Raw genomic sequence first — 14,441 nt, 5'->3', positions numbered from 1 at the left:
GGTAGCAAACCCAGAAGCACGTGGGAGCGAAAGATGGTGCTGCTGAGTGAGAGCTTCTGGTTTCGCCGATCGAACGAAAACTTTTGTTCTGAGTTTTTAAGGTGTGGTATAAGGTTCTTGTGTAATAGATGTGTCCTCAGTACAAAAGTAAAATAAATATGCCACTCATGGAACTGGCAGTGACTGTTTTCAACGCGATAAAACGTCGATAAGACAACTTTCGTTTCCCGCCACAGTTCATGCAAAAATAATATCCAAACTTTGGGGGGGTCATAAGACTATCATAAGACTTTTGTTCTGTCTGTAAACTGTCTCAATCTCAATTCTATAACCTATACATTTCACGTGAATTAATTTCGCAAAATTCAAAAGTATTTTGTGTATATGTTTGTGTGTTTTTCAGAATTTTCTTTTCCACTGAGTCAAATTTTGTAGACATCTGCCGATTATTATGAAGAGCCACTGGATTCTGCAGTCTGCTCATAATGTAAGTAGCTATTGATTTTGCAGTGTCCTCACTTTTTTCTTTTACTCCATAAATTTTCCCCAATTTCTGATGTGATCATGCTCCATCACTCTTTTCTGTTCTTCCAGTAATTTACCTGTAAAGATGATCTAGTTTGTAGACTGTTTGGGAGTAGCTGTCTGTCTGTTTAGAAGCTGACTTGTCTGTCTGCCAGTTGCTCAAAGAAAAAGACTGTCAGTATTATAGATTATTTTAGACCACTTAATGACAAATAGTGGAAGTGTGTATCTCTGAGGTTCTTCATATCTCTTGCACCACACCAGGTCTCTCTGTCAGCTAGATGTGGTTACTATCTCTTTTTCTAAGGCCAATTTGCTGTCTTAAGTGTGAGCACAGAGCTGCAGAGACGTGCAGCAGATGTCCCAGGTAGAGTTATGGCTGAAGGGCCAAGACCATGATGGCGAAGCCCATCCATCGAGACATGGCAGGAGGGCAGCCACCCTGGTAATTACAGGAGGAATGTTGTTTTTACAAGACAGGACAAGCGCAAATACAACCAAGAGAGAGTGAGAGGGAGAGAGGATGTGAGAGAAAGGGAGACGTATTTAGGACATGACATGACCGTCAGAACAAACCCCATTCTTTTAGTGACAATGCTAATTAGATGTCTTATAGTGTAGATCAATGTGTGAACTGATTTTGATTCCTTTTCCCCCAATTCAAATCCTTCCTTAAGGTAAGGTCCTTCCTCAAACTCACTCACTCACAACCACTCAGTTAACACAGTTACACAATTAGCATTAAAACATTTTTCAGCATGAACATTGCTAATTAAAGAAATAAATAACTACATGAATATGTATATATATTTTTAGCTACTTATGTCCTGCTTCATGTCTACATATGGAGCTTGTCGTTAAACATGCCTCCGGTCACCTCTCACTGTCAGAAGGTCCATCCAGCTAGTCATTCTCCATGCCCATTGTTCCTAAATGAGGGCCATATGTGCTGCGGCCAGGACTGCTCATAAAGATGTACAGTCCAGTAGTGATACTAGGCTCTCTAGCTCTGAGGGAGTGTGGGGATGCTCTGTGTATGGATCATCATTGTGTGTATGTGTCATTGTATGAGTGATAATATTGGAGTGAACTAAACTGTGTGTGTGTGTGTGCCAGTGGCCATGAAGAGCTGTGGTGGTGAGTGGTGCCAGTTTGGCCATTATTATTAAACATCTGTCTGCAACACATCACCCCTCTCTGATGCATCCCTCTTCAACCAGGGATCACTCAACTGAAATCTGTAATGACTCTCAGTCTTTTATACACTTAATGCATTGGAATTTAACATAATCTTATTTTAAATCAAATCATCAAATCATTTTAGACATATCTGATTCTTATATTTTTACCTGAAGTTGCTGTTACTTAGGCAGTCCCAATGCTATTCGATTGTCCTTTTTTAACTCTCCTCTTCCCCTCCCTACCACCTTTCCTCATTCCACATCCTAATATCCTGCTAATGGATAAAAACTATGATTGTGCCAGTAGAGGAGAAATATCATACCTTTATTAGCCCACCTATACCCATCGAGAGAGAGAGAGGGAAGTAATGAATTGAGCATTGTGTAAAATAGTTTAATGCTGGGGTGGTTCATCATTATTTGTGGCGGATTGCATGCAGACAGGGGTGATCCATTAGTGCGGTCCTTCCATCTGTGCTGTGGTTGTGCATCTGTGTGTGTCTTTTGGTGTGTGTGTCCCACCCAGAAGGACATTCGCTGCTGCCGGCCCCACTGTCACAATGAGAGATTCATCACCACACTCGCACACGCACACACACAGGCGCACACACAAACATACAGTACACATGTGGCATTATTATTCTATCATTACTTCTCATATTTTTCGTTTTTGCAATTTGTCATTTGGCTGTCAATGATGACACTTGCTCACAGAGATTCGTGTTGTGGTCTACATTTGTCTTGTGCATTTTTATTCCACAATGCTCGTGTAGATATTTCAGTTGACTTATTTTGGTTGCCAGTATTTTAGTTTTGTTTTTTATGGACTAGGTTAAAAAAGTGTATAGCTGAAAATGTGCATGTAACATGTAGGAGTGTAAGGATTGTTGCTGTTGGTGCATAGATATTAATAATATTAAAAGCTTTTGTCAAAATAAAAAAATATATAGAGGTAAGGTAACCACTTAAATGGTCTAAAGATGAATGAACATTAACTTCTGTCATTTCTAACTTCAAGACTGCTTAATGCCGATCAACTCTAGTTTTTATCACCACTGGTATACGCCCACTGCTCTCTACTCACTTTATTCTTTTTTAATTGCAATATGCATAGGATTTAGGATTTGGCAGTGTCACATCGTCATTTTGGTACAAATGAAAAAAAAAAATGCTGCTCGCTAACGTGATCTTCGTCTCTTTGTTGTGATGACGTTAATGGCGCCGTCAGCCCCCATTAGGCACCACAGTTTAAGTTTAAATTATTTTAGGTTAATATTGTGTTAAAAGCTGCAAATTTTAACATGGTTCTTTGGTGTTGTAGATTATAACTATACTGTATAGCAGACACAAGCATAAAAGCATAAAATATGCCTTCTTTAAACCATATTATAATGCTTGGTTTGATTGTTATTGTTCAATATGTTTACAGTTTTATAGGTAATTGGATGTCTGTAACAGAGGGACAGTTCAGCTGGCCAGATTGTCCACTGTGTGAGTATGTGCGTCTGTCTGATGTCCTTTGGCATGCCTCAAACAGCTAATCATAACCACACTGCAGAGATTAATGAAGTCAAGAACAATCAACTCAGACACACAAACAGGGACATAGCATGCACAGGGCAAACCGTAGTTATTAGGCCCTCATCAATTACATGTGATAAAATAACTACCATTTTATGTATTTTATGTTGTATTTTTCAGACTTCTGTATCTGAAGTGCCATCGTGTCCACATCCACTACCCCGGGCTCTTCTCTTCAGTTCCACTACAAGGTGATTTATTTATTTTTTGTTAACATATGAGAATTACAGTTGGGACGTGAATATTTTTAATTAAATAAAAGTAGCATGTTCAACTAAAGCAAGAACTCATTGCATGATAGAAAATAAAATAAATGATAAAGTAATAATACTTTTTCACACTGTCTTAAGAGATCTGGCACCCTGGCTCTCATTGTTGAATCACACCCTTTGTACCAGTGACCACACTATAACACGCATCAACAAACTTAAATTTGTGCTTTACTGTGTGTGTCCAAAGAACTTTGGCTAGCTTTGGCCTTTTGGCCAATATACCTGCTGACAGATTAGTTTTCCAGCTCTCACACAGCAGAGTGATTACCATTATGGGCCAATTACTCAAGAAATAGGCCCATTATATGGCATTGGAGTATAATCAAAATAGATCAAAAAAAATAAGTAGAGTAGGTCAGGAAATAAACCATTTTTAACATTGAAATGCCCGTTTGTGATTGTTAGAATATCTGTTATTTAATAGTTTAAACGACACTGGCTTCTTTGAAAATGCTATGATTCTATTATAGTGTTTGTAGAGTCCATTACACCCTTAAAGCCTCACTCATCACACAAACAATCTAACTTTCAAATCAATAGAAAGACCCTGGCCACAGGTGAGTGGCCTGGCCAAATAGCCTTTCATTATATGTTAGACTGACAGGCACTACTCCGCTACACATACCCACTAAATACAATGTATACTTTTTTTATGCTCCCCACAAACAACACTCTATATGAATGTGTAATCAAATACAAGCAGGTTTTGTACCAGGACTACAAAAGCAAACATTACAGCACCTAATACCTGAAGCGTTGTGTGAGCCTGAAGATGATAGTAGCGAGAAAGGTCACCAAACACAGAGAAAGTGTATGAGACTTTCTGAGGCGGTAATGCATAATACTTTTAATTTCCCGTTTATTTGCCACATGGATGGTTAAAATCTACTCCCATAGGCTCATAAAATTAAAACCCAGAGAGCAATGAACTGTGAGGAGAGGCTGTGAGATGGAGAGGTAGCAACAAAAAGGAGAGCAGAAAAAAGACCAAAATGATGAGGCAAAACCCACAGTGAGCTAGATAGATAGAAAGATGAGGGCAAGGAGTGGGAAAAATAATGGGGAATTGAGAAGCAGTGATGTGCAGCTCCAAAACATTCTTTAGCAGAATGAGCTGTCACCTGTACCTCCTTTGCTTGGCGATCTATGGTTCACACAGGCTGCCTTTGATTAATACATCTCACCTAAATCATCAGAAGTTCCCCTCTTCTTCTTCCCCATAAAATGCAATACACAACACAAATCAGCTCTTTAAACAGGGAAGGCAGATAACAATCGGAAAATAATGCATCTTACCTGGGCCATCTCGATAAATTGTTCCCTATAACACCCACCCTTAAACCAAAATCAATTCATCCGACACCAATTTTTATTAAAATCTTCAGTAATAAATCTTCTTCCAATGTTTGTTCATCTGTTTTTTGATACATTTATATCACTTTCAGTTCTGCTCCACTGTTTCCACTAGCTCTGCCGCAGAAAATGGGAAAATCCATTTGGGGCCAATAGAATAGTTAAAGGGGTGTTATGGGTGCCTTTTCTCGAGCTCCGAATGGGTGTCAATTTGTGTGTGCATCTGTGTGTGTTTTGTGGCACACATGGCTGAGTGGAGCTCTGTGTTTGTGTGTAAATTGAATCGATAAATATGGCAGTGCAGTGAGTAGATAGCAGCCTTCCCCTTGCCTTTCTGATTAACCCACACTATTGAAAACCTGACAGCACTATAACCATATTAGACTTGTGTGTTTACCTGAAGGTGTCTTAAGGGGCAGTTAATTCAAAACGCCCTTTGTTTTTTTTACCAAATCCTCTGGGAATATATGTGGTAGAAACAAAATGCAAACTTATACACCATTCCTTTGTCCCATAATATTTACAGATAAAATAAATATATTTATTGATTTTACTTCTAATAGGTTATACAAAGGGAACAATGAACAGGGTCAATTTTGTAATTTTTTTTCCTTTGGATGTTTCTTATAAATTCTTTACATCCTTAAATTATAAAATCTGATATTATATTATATTTTACATACATTATATTTTCAAATTTGAAAATGCAATGATGTTATACTCCCAGATGGGGAGCAAGAGGCAGTTTTCCCTATTGATTACATTGTATTTGGCCATGAAATATCTATATGATAACTTAACAAATGTTGAACCTGGTCATTTCTGTTATTGACTAGACTCAAGGAGTCACTGTAATACAAAGACAGATCTGCATTTTAACAACATTCATTTTAGCTGCCTTCCATCTGTATTAAATATTATTACCTATAGAATGCAGTGACGTCTGAATCCCAGTAATGTAGTATGTACCATTATCTGCTGTATATTGAACACTTAACTAGTTCCACTGAAAATAAAAGCTGGACTCCCAATGACTGTATGAGGTACACTGTATTTCAGTTGCTGTTAGTGTGACCCCGCTAGTTCACTTGGTGTGCATTCTGTGCTATTTTATATGCTTTAACATAAGTAGGAAGGCTGGGAATGAGTGAATGTGGAGTAAAAGGTGTGTATTTTTACAATATTTAATTTGTCACGGTTTGCACAGATTTTCTGTTTCTCACTGTGCCAAAAAGCATGCATATGAAGGAAGAAGATAGCACCATAGACATCCAAAGCTTTTTTTTCTGTGTGCTTACCAGTGGTAGAATGTAACAAAGTAAAATGACTCTACTTAAGTAAATAATTGTGGTGTTTGTACTTTTTACTTTTACATCACTGCATTTGAGAGGGACCTGTACTTTCTTTTCCACTACAGTTTTGAATGGACTGGAAAGTACTTTTTTTATTGGCTGATAGTTAGAGCAAACTAAAATATACAAGCAAAAACAGCTATAAAAACATTGCACTGGTCAAATTCCCATATAGGTAAACGCAGCCTGTTTTTATTGCATTCTATTTAAAACTCCTACACAGTTTGTAAAATCATAAAACATCACCAGAAATGTGGTCAAATTGTGTTCGCAATTAACTAACTAATGGTTCTGTTAGCATAGCATTGACGAGGGATTTGTTTACTTTCACATTGTTCATTGCCAGGTGACATCTATTGCCTAAATGCCTAACTGGAAATGGCATATTTAAAAAAAAAATTAAATTACTTTACATTATTTTAAGTTAGCAAACCAAAAGGTATGATTTTGATGTTAAAAATACATGGTTTAATAAAGTCATTAAGGACAATTCTGGTGTGACTGGTGAAGATCTGCCTGCTCTGATGGTTCTGCTTCTGCTCCTTAGACTTTGTCTCACTGAGGACTTTTTCCACTTTTGTTCTTAAGGTGAGGATCTGAGAAAGCTGGTTTGGTTTGAGCACAATTCTGGTGTTTGTTTTGTAGACCTTTCATGACTGATGATTCTGCTCCTGTTGCTCCATAGCCTCCAGCGCCTTGTCTTCAGTCTTGGTGTAGACTTTATACAGGTTGAGGTCTGAATTTGTGGAGTCTGGGTTGTTTTAAGTCGCCTTCTGTTTTGTCTCTTCTTCCTCTTCTGCTCCTTGGAGGGCTCTGGCTCTTTCACCTTGGTCTTATTGAGGACTTTGATTCAGCAAGCCTGTACAATTTTGCGACTTTACTACACTAAGTCTAGACCGTGATATTCACACAGACACAGCCATGTGTGCTGTCATACAATTTAAACTCCTCATTTTTTGTATTGTTATATCCAACAATCTTATGAGACAAAAATTGTATAATGGACATTAAGATTTCTCACACTCCTGCTGGTGCCTAGAGTCAAGACTAAACACGGGGAATCAGCATTTCAGTTTTATGCAGCTAGAAAATCACTATAGTGACATTATCATTAGCAACATTTATAAGAGGCCTGTGTGCAAAAAGATTAGCATCCACTCTTACTGCTTACATTGTCTAATTACTTTTTTCATACCACTTGCCCACCCACTCTTTATCAAAAAAGTTCTTGGACAGTTATTATTGATATAGTGCTCTAAAGCAGTGGTTCTTAACCAAACAATTTGGGTGCCACATAGAGGGCCGTAAAAAACTTAAAATTTTGCTTCAGTGGGCTGCAAGGGCCATGGGACTGCGTCAGGATTGCTAACTAGCTGACTGCGTTTACCTGTCCAGACTCAGACGCCATCTCATAGACCCGGACAGGGTCAGCCAGATGTACTCCGTACCACTTTTACCTGGGAGAACAGAGGTACCTCTAATTGCGAAAGGTACCGACACCACGGGCCATCTTCATCTCAAGTTATCACCACTGAACTCATAAAACAGCAGCATGTAGAACTTTGTACACAACTCAGTCCAGTTTGGTTGGTTAAATGTTGTTCTGAGCAGTCTGTCCTCTGCGCACAACTCCCCGCTCATCTGGACCCGGCCTGAATCGGAGCTTCTCCCGATGGTTCAGGACTGGTTCGATCTAGTAGCATTTCTAGACTGTAGCATTTCTCACACTAGGCTAAATGGAGTTCATTTTATAAGAATGAATCAGTTGAATAGAGCCTATTCAGTTTAGACTCTAAACTTTACAGCACTGTATTAATGGACCAAAGAACATACAAAATAATTGTGATGCTACGTAGCCAATCAAATCTGTGCAGACACAGAGGAAAGAGGATTTGAGATATCTGTTGAAAAATGTATTGAGACTGTTAAGTCGAGATGTGAAAACTAAAGAAAAAGGGAAACTCAAGCTGCTTTTTTTCCCCTGAAATTAAGCATTTTGTTTTAAGATGCACAATTTAGCCATTTTATTTATTTTCTCTAATTTTAATGTGCAGCCCTATATTGAATGTAGGCCTACTGTGTGTTTTAGTGTTAACATGTTTTGTTGAAATGTTTTTAACTTGTTTGTTTTTTTTATTCTATTGTTCATACATTCAGTCACTGATAAACAAGGCTGCTTCTGTATCACAGTCATAACACAAGTTAGACATTATGATTACTTGAGGAGATTTTCTCTAACCGGACCTCCTCAAATTTTAGTTGAATACCCCTACTATACAGTGTTATTATTTAATGGGCCCCGGGCCACTCTGCACTGGAAAAATTGGGCCTCAGTGTCAAAAAGGTTAAGAACACCTGCTCTAAAGCTTTAGTTCAGGTTGAACGTTAAGGTGATAATAATTGAATTGTGAGCTGACCCCTGTGATGATCTGCTTTTTGGTGACATTGTGATCCAGTAATTACCTCCGCCAAGGAGGTTATGTTTTTGCCGGCGTTTGTCTGTTTGTTTTTTTGTTTGTCTGTTAGCAACATAACTCAAAAAGTTATGGACCGATTTTGATGAAAGGATTTGTTGGAAATGTGAAAAGGAAGAACTGATTTCATTTTGGGGGTGATCCGGAAGAAATCCTGGATTCTTCACTTTGAAATTTTAGTTAACATTGTGGTAAATGGGGCCAAATATTTTGTTTCTCAATATCTCGGTTAATTATTGACCAAACCCATGAATTGAAATTGATGACAGGGACAGATCAATGGGATCCTCTTTCATATTCCAAAGGCTGATCCAGATCTGATCCAGAAGACAGATTTTATCGCAGTTTATATAAAAAATGGGGGTAGTCCTTGGCGGAGGTCTGCGCTCTCTGAGTGCTTTTCTAGTTTTCAGTTAAATGGAGCTCTATGCTCAAACATACACTTGTAATCACCCACGCCGCTTATTGGTCAACATCTGTCATGCAAGAGAGAGTGACAGGTGGATTAACTAATTACAGTAATTACAGTAATTGTTAACCTTTGGTGGATTCACATGTATATATAAGCTGAATGAAGAGAAATATCTAATAATGTCATATGATATCCTAATTTCCCAAAACAACTTTCTCCAGCTAAACTCCGACAAGACTGAAGTCATAGTGTTTGGTCCACAGAAACAAAGGGACAGTGTCAGCAGTCACCTCCAGTCTCTCTCTAAAACCTTCAAATCAGGCAAGAAATCTAGGGGTAATAATGGACTCAGACTTGAACTTTAACAGTCACATAAAATCAATAACATCTGCAGCCTTTTACCATCTAAAAAACATAGCAAAAATCAAAGGTTTACTGTCTAAATCAGACTTGGAGAAACTTATCCATGCATTTGTCTCCAGTAGGTTAGACTACTGTAATGGTCTGCTCACTGGTCTCTCCAAACGAGCTGTGAGACGCTGCAGAACATCCAGAATGCTGCAGCTCGGGTCCTTACTCGAACTAGGAAGTACGAGCACATAAGTCCTGTGCTCAGGTCTCTGCACTGGCTTCCTGTGCCTCAGAGAATAGACTTTAAAGCAGCTCTGCTTGTGTACAAGTCTCTCCATGGCCGAGCACCAAAGTACATCTGTGACATGTTAGTGTCATATGAACCATCTCACACTCTGAGGACCTCAGGAACCGACCTCCTGCTGGTGCCCAGAGTCAGGACTAAACAAGGGGAGTCAGCGTTTCAGGTTCATGCAGCTAAAACCTGGAACAGTCTTCCTGAACATGTGAGACAGGCCTCTTCTGTGACGCTGTTTAAATCCAGGCTCAAAACATTTCTGTTTAACTGTGCATATAACTGAAAGGTTTTCATTCCGCACTCTTCTCTCCAATTTATGTCTCTCTTTTTTAATTTTAATCTTCATGATTATTTATGTTTTGATTTGTTTTTATTATGATTTTAATGTATTTCTTATTCTGTAAAGCACTTTGAATTACTTTGTGTACGAATTGTGCTATACAAATAAACTTGCCTTGCCTTGCCTAATTTCTTTTTGCTCATGATCCAAACGTATGTATTAGCTCTTGAAGCAAATTTTGTGCCTTTGTCGAGATAATCCTTCTCTTTTTAATTTGTTGTCTCTGAGAAGCTCTAATCACAAGTAATGATGTAGTGCACTTGAATAGAGACAGCTAAAGGAAAAAAATACAATACATGAAGCCTCATTGCCTAGCATTGTCTCATTTGTTTTAGAATCTATGAAAGGTTTGCTGGGTCATCTAGTGTAGAGGTGGCGAAGCACTACATGGCATGATTTATTCTAGGTGTTAAAAAATAATTTGTTTGGATTGATTAACGTTAATTAAATATGCTAATTGAACTAGCTGAAAACAGGTGTCGGAGTGCCTTTCTATTTATTTCTCCCAAAACTGGTCTTTAGGGTGGCAATTATGGACAGCACCTTCACAGACCAAAATCTTGAACACATCTAAGTTGAGAAAGTTGCGAACTTAAATAAACATGTGGCATGTCGGTTATGTGACTGAGTGCATGACTAAAAAGATGTGTGTGTGCTGAGATGAAGCAAAGGGCTGCTCTGAGCCACATGGATTTACTGCTAAAGTTTGAACAGTTTTAAATTAAAATGTATTGCCCATTCTCGATGTATTGATCTTAGGCCCAGCTGTGTCAATACACCTCCCCAGCTATTTTTCCAATAACTTATAAAGATCTGCCAGCCAGGCATAAATTCATTACGTAGCTGTGAGTTCATATTCTCTCTCTCTCCATACTTCCCCCATCTTTTAACATCTCTTTTTCCTGCCTTTCTTTAATCTATCTCGTCTTCTTTTTCATACTACCTAATATAACTTGAATGTGTTTACTAAACATAGAATTATCTAATAACAAATTGATTATTTTTTCATCTTCATTTTTCTTGTGTTTCCTATCCCTCACCATGCACATCCTGCTGCTCTTTCCTGGTCCCCCATCTCGTTTCTTAATCTTTCTCCACCTCCTCTCATTGTCAATACCTATCTAATTCCACTTTAGCACCAGTAATTGGCTGATGGATAGAAGCTATGGATTGGCCTCTTCCTGATGACTGCATGACATTTTTCCCCCTCCCCTATAGCTGGTAATACTAATAGAATTCCAAATCCGTGGCACTGGGATCCTGTCATGAGTAGGTCAACCACTGTGTCAAGGTCCTATTGGAAAGCCAGCATCTAACATCTTAATTTAGACTTAGTCCCTTTTCTCTATCTCTCCCTCACTGGCTTGCTGAATGACTGCTGTGCTTTGGATGACTGTTACTGATGCTGTAATAGAGGATGTCGTGCTTGTCATGATTTCTGCCTGTTTGTTTTATTTGAGTGTTTTTCTTTTATTTAATGCAGTTACAGTGATATGATTTTAGCTATATTGCTATATCTCTCATTATGTGATTTTAATAGTTGAGTGTAGAAATTAAGTACAAGTGTGTGTTCATGTTAATATATTCTATAATTGAGTAGTGACTGAGTTAAAGACTTATTAACAATATTCTGTTAACTTTTATCAAAGCAAAATCTGATTTTGTTTCTCCTTGTGCCCCAAGTAAGCCCCATTTTATTTAACATAGTAATTCTCTGGAGTTTTATAATTCTTTGTGTCATATATGCAATCCCACAGGTTTCTGAACACAGCCATATTTGAGTCACAGATACTACTGGGACGATCTACATCTCCATAGGCCCATTTTAATTACGTTTGTGAAGCATAGTATGGTTGGTGTGTGTGGGTGTGTGTGTAAGTGTATGTGTTATACTGATGAATTGGGGTAAAGAGGTTGACTAAATCAGGTTGTCATGCTAATTCAGTCAGCTGACTGCATAATGCAGTACATTGGGAGAAGGACTGAACTTGACCTTGTTCGACCTGACCTTGGTCTTCGCTTCTCCCTGTATCGTGTCTCTGCCATATATGAGGGTGCAGGGGTCATTGAATTAAACCAATAAATCTGTTTTGTGCCACTGGAGCTTCAGGAGTATCACTGTGAACACTTTTCTTTATATTAAGAGATTATGACATTTGCATAACTCACTACAGTCGCCACCATAGCATTGCTCAAGTTTACCAGTATGATCTCATCTTGGGATATACTTCTGATTGGTTTAGGGGGAAAATGTGCAAGCAATTTGTAAAATGTATTGAACTGAGATTTTTAGCAGTGCTTTTTTTTTAGGTTTTTAAGTTATGATAATAACATGATAAAAAAAAATACATATAAAAAGCACTAGCAACACCTCACCTGCTTTGAGTCGGCCATTCACCTGAAGAGTAACATTTGTTTATTTTAGCCCAGTGTGAGGAGGTGGGGTTACAAGGCTGTGTGCAATGTCCCTTTAAATTATTCAAAGCCCAATCAGGTGTCTTTTTCTCCTCCGATCTAAAGATGGGTATCAGAGGTCATTCATTCTTCCTTCCAGGGTCACCTTTCCCACTTTTCCTTTTAGCACTGACACTCTGACTACTTCCACTTCCCTATCTCTTTCACTAATGTTATATAGGGCGTATAGGACGTTATGGTCACTTGTGGGAGAAGGCATATTAAGAAACATTGTGATGAGGTGCTTATACACACGTATAGATGTCTGACATGTGACATTCAACACATACATGAAACGTAGAGAGACTGTCTTTAGTTCTATTTTAAATTCCTTTTGACATTGCAACATATCTAATTTTCTCAGTTTATTAATCTGTTTTCATAACTTTTTTTCTAGTATTAAAAACTAGTATTAGTTTTTTTTTTTTTTATCACTCTAGATTTGATGCAGTGGTTTTCCGTAACACAAGCTGTGGACTATGTGTAGCTTCTTTAAGGCAGTGTGTGTGCATGTGTGTGTATGTGTGTGTGCATGCTCACCGCTGGGGGCTTGTTGTCAGAGCTTCTCTTGACCGCCCAATTAATTATGATGGCCTACTTATGATGTATAATGGGATGATTTATTAGTAAACACACAAACAGCGCACAGACATGGATAGTCAGGTAGAAGCACTTTCCTCTGTGGTCTGAGTTCATGCACTTGGGGCAAGATCACAAGCCACCTCTGGCTGTGTCCTCCGCGATCGCACTATGACTACAGCAGATGCTATACAGGAGGAACATCTTCAAAGAGTAACACTTTTCAGAACTTAGGCAAAAACTTTGCTCACTGTATACAGTACTTCACCGTCTATTTTTAAATTTAAGAAAGTTAAGAAAGCATTTTGTTCAATTTGGAGTTGTCATATATTTATTATTGATAATCTTTATTTTCCCTCCACATTCCATGACAATTTTAATGAACAGAAATGAAATAAAAATACATGAAATAAAACATATTGATTGTGAACAATATAAACTGAAAGCGTAATAATATATGAGCTTTATTAAATGTTAACACATCAGATTTTTCCATCTCTTTTGCCATGCCATCATTTTTATTTTGGACCAAAACATTACGTAATATAAAGTTGCTTCTAAAGTAACAGGACTTTTTCCAATTATATCTTGTGTCATCATGAGTGTTGGCCAGAAGTCAATTATGTTTTTTTTTCTTTTTATAAACATTGGACAGCTCCCCATGACCTCCCTGCCTTAGTACTGATTACACATCTATTCTAACAGCATGTTGTATAGTTTTCTGCTTACAGGCAAAGGTTTTATGTATGGTGCATTTCTGAACGCATTTGAATTGCTCAAGGGGCAAGTGGTGCACTTACTCATGCAGTGAGTCCTCGTGGGTGTGTGGCCAGTTCTGCTGTGGGTGCAGGAGGTCTGTCCTGGTAGTGAAGAGAGCTATTTGTTTCCTGGGCTAGCTGTCTGAGTAGCTTGGTGGTTGTCCTATTTTTGGATGACACACACACACACACACATACAGTGCAAACCTTGTGCCCCTTCCACCATACGTTGTGGGACATAATTTATGATGGCTCCGTAACATATGGACTTTTCATCACTCAATGGCAACAAACTCTCTCCACTCAATGTTACAGCATACTGTCTTTTCTGCTCCTCCTATTGTTTGTTACTTTCCCAACTTTTTAAACTTGTTTAGGCATTATTTTCTATTTTAATCTTGGTTATACTGGCCATTGAAAAGAAGACTCCAAATATATTTTGAAATGTACTGTCATAAAAAATGCCCTGAGAATTAAAAGAAACTTTGGCTCACTGGAGCATGTTCTGTTG

The 14,441-nt window shown here is 38.2% G+C and overlaps 1 long non-coding RNA gene across 2 annotated transcripts in view; it reads left to right on the top strand.

The window, feature by feature from the left end:
- Positions 1 to 38: 38 nt before the first annotated feature.
- The window catches only part of LOC129409232 (uncharacterized), a 56,115-nt gene continuing 41,712 nt past the window's right edge, over positions 39 to 14,441 (top strand). For both annotated transcript variants that reach the window (XR_008632304.1, XR_008632305.1), the window contains exons 1-3: positions 39 to 101; positions 404 to 487; positions 3,408 to 3,478. This is a non-coding gene — a long non-coding RNA (uncharacterized LOC129409232). The remainder of the gene's footprint in view (positions 102 to 403; positions 488 to 3,407; positions 3,479 to 14,441) is intronic.

Source organism: Boleophthalmus pectinirostris, unplaced genomic scaffold (assembly GCF_026225935.1).
Source record: "Boleophthalmus pectinirostris isolate CB_2022bp ecotype Guang Dong unplaced genomic scaffold, ASM2622593v1 HiC_scaffold_19, whole genome shotgun sequence".
NCBI lineage: Eukaryota > Metazoa > Chordata > Actinopteri > Gobiiformes > Gobiidae > Boleophthalmus > Boleophthalmus pectinirostris.
The sequence above is the reverse complement of the archived record's forward strand: the minus strand, read 5'-3'. Positions and strand labels throughout refer to the sequence as shown.